This window comes from Dipodomys merriami, unplaced genomic scaffold, assembly GCF_024711535.1.
Source record: "Dipodomys merriami isolate MVZ:Mamm:240054 unplaced genomic scaffold, mDipMer1.0.p SCAF_25, whole genome shotgun sequence".
Lineage (NCBI taxonomy): Eukaryota > Metazoa > Chordata > Mammalia > Rodentia > Heteromyidae > Dipodomys > Dipodomys merriami.
Window position 1 is genome coordinate 4,599,677 of NW_027203937.1, and position 2,800 is coordinate 4,602,476.

A 2,800-nucleotide genomic window follows, 5' to 3' on the forward strand; every position below is an offset into this window, starting at 1 on the left:
TCTCAGAAAGCCACTGCAAAATTGTGTGAGAGATGTAAGTTTTGACAGCCACCCTTTTTTTATTATGAAAATACTGTACAGAGGAGTTATAATTACATGGGCAAGATAATGAGTACATTTCTTACCAAGCATTGTTGCCTCCTCCTTTGTTTCCCCTTCCTATCCCTTCCCATTGCCCCTGCCCCGTCCCCCCTTTTTCCCCTTCCTCCTCCCCCCTACTGCCAATGTTGTAAAGTTCGTTTTACAACATAACAACTTGTACATCTTCTTGTTGCAATGGGTCCACCTGTATCCCTATTTAAACGATTTGTTTTTTCCCTTCTCCTCCACAAATATGCCAACATCAAATACAGTGAAAGCAGGGGTTATATCGTGGGGGAGGGACATACAAAGCAACAAAGAAATCATAAATACGTTAGAAACAATCTCATGAAAGAAAAAACATTCCATGGTTTCCCTTATTTGCAATAACTAGTATATGTCTGAGTCAAGCAGAAAAGGTCACATAAGTTGATGTAAGGGGAATGAACCCCAAGGTAAGTATTCAAATGTTTTTTTTTTCTTTAATGCAATTGTTTCTAGCATATTTACAACTTTGGTGGGGGCGGGGAGGATCAGGTGGGGGAAAGTGGGGGGAGTATGGGAAGGGATGGGAAGGGGAAACAAAGAGGTGGCAACTAATGCTTGATAAGAAATGTATTTGTTATCTTGCCCATGTAATTGTAACTCCTTTGTATGGTATTCTCACAATAAAAAAGAGAGAGAAAAAAAAGAAAAGAAAAAACATTTGAATACTTATCTTGGGGTTCATTTCGCCTAACCTCAACTTATCTGACCTTTTCTGCTTGTCTCAGACATATACTAGTTATTGCAAATAAGGGAAACCATGGGGCCTATGTTTCTTTGGGCTTGGCTTACTTCACTTAATATAATTTTTTCCAAGTCTTTCCATTTCCTAACAAATGGAGCAAGGTCATGCTTTCTGATGGAGGCATAGAATTCCATTGTGTATACATACCACATTTTCTTGATCCATTCATCTACTGAGGGGCATCTGGGTTGGTTCCACATCTTATCTATGGTAAATAATGCTGCAATAAACATAGTTGTGCTGGTAGCTTTAGTATGATCTTGTTTGTGATCATTCTGATAAATGCCCAAAAGTGGGATTGCTGGGTCATAGGAGAGCTCTATGTGCAGTCTTTTGAGGAACCTCCATACTGCTTTCCAAAGTGGTTGAACAAGTTTACACTCCCACCAACAATGCAGTAAGGTTCCCTTTTGTCCACATCCCCTCCAGCATCTGTTGTTATTAGAGTTCTTGATTATAGCCATTCTAACTGGGGTGAGATGGAATCTCAATGTTGTTTTGATTTTCATTTCTTTTATGGCTAGGGAGGTTGAGCATTTCTCCATGTGTCTATTGTCCATCCTTTCCTCTTCAGAGAAGTTTCTCTTTAAGTCTTTAGCCCACTTATTTATTGGGCAGTTGTTTCTTGGAAGATTTTTCTTTGAATCCTACATTTATGTGTCATTTTTGTCCCCAGCTTGATCTTTCTGTCTTGCTTTGGGACCTGTAAACTCCCAACACATCCTGGACATGTGCTATTCTCCTTTTGTCTGATTGTTGAGCCTTATCATGTAGAAGGAAGGAGTGCATGCATGCTTCTTTCCTCCACCTTCTTCAGATGGCTGCTGACAATCCATTCCTGGCATGTTGGAGCATCAGATGCTGGAAAGCCCTACAAAGGAAAAAGAATGATTCTGTTCATGGTTTGGCTTTAGTTTGATGCTTTGCAGAGGGAGTAAGCAGGGCAGCACATTCTGAGACTGAGCATTAGCTATAGCTGTATAGATCCTTTTATGACCATGCCATTTACTGCTGTTATTACCAGTTCAGCTGTGCTCTTCCCTTATTTGATCCTATTAACAAAATATCTATGGTCATCTGAGACTGATACCAGAAACCTTCTTGGCATCAAGTGCTATATTAGATGAGATACTTCCTAATAAATTTATAAATCATCCAACAGGGGACAATTTTCAGATCTAAGCTTTTGGAGTATTGCTGGAAAACATGAGAATGGAGCTAAGAAAGTTTTGTTTCTATCAGGTGTCCTAGAGCGAACCAAAGGTCGAGGAAGTATCTCTATCCAGAGTTTTCTTTCCTCACATTCCCTGGTCCTTCTCAAGTAATCTCTTCTACTTGTTCCCTGACACCTGAGTCTAATTGACTAAGAAGCCCCACTGCCTTGGAAAACAGAAGCTTTGTCAACTTAAATCCAGTCAGAAAAGTCCCAAAAGCAAAAGAATCCTGAAGGTAATAGGAGCATAGGGATACTTTTCAGCATCTCTGCCAGGTATCATCAATTGAGTTTCACATATTAAACTCTCTTCCATATGACACATAGACTTGTTTTGATCTTGTCAGTCACCATTAATGGCATTAACTGGAATTTCTAGTTTCTGTTGATGTAGACCAGTGCCTGGGAACTCTTTTTCCTTTGGCAAAGCCTGCAAAGATAACTGGAAGATATCAGTCAGTCAGTTGTAGCCTCAAACATGGCGTGGCCCAAGGTCCTATTTGTTACTTTATGATTAAATACAATACTACTAAAAACAATCATTTCTAGGGGGAAAATGAGCCAAATGACTAACCCACTCTCTTCAAAGTATACTTCCCAAGTATTCTAACAAACTACAGGGTAAGGGCTGGGAAGGTGGCTCAGTGGTAGAGGGCTTGCCTTGCATGCCTGAGGCCCTGGGTTCAATTCCTCAGCACCACATAAGAAAAAAGCCG